Genomic DNA, 368 nt, shown 5'->3' on the forward strand with positions numbered 1-368 from the left:
AGTAAACATATCCCACTGTTAGTTTCTCAAGATACTTCTTTGAAGCTTTCCTACTTAAGAAAAATATATCGCAAATATTTCACCCAACAAGGAATCAAACCTTATCGCTCGTATAAAGTTTTATCTCAGAAGGGGGAGTAATAAACACGGCATTCAGATGCTAGTGGATAAGCAGTGCCTTTAGCGGTGGCTCGGGAATCCTCTCACTCTCAGCTCCTCGCACCTGAAGTTCGTCAGAAACCTCTGCTCTTTTCACCTGAAAATCGTCAAATACCTTAACTCCCTGTACCTAAAGTTTGTCAGAAACTTCAGGTTCTCACACCTGAAGTTCGTCAGAAACTTCGCCTCCTCGCACCTGTAGTTGGACA

This window comes from Penaeus monodon, chromosome 23 (genome assembly GCF_015228065.2).
Source record: "Penaeus monodon isolate SGIC_2016 chromosome 23, NSTDA_Pmon_1, whole genome shotgun sequence".
Classification (NCBI taxonomy): domain Eukaryota; kingdom Metazoa; phylum Arthropoda; class Malacostraca; order Decapoda; family Penaeidae; genus Penaeus; species Penaeus monodon.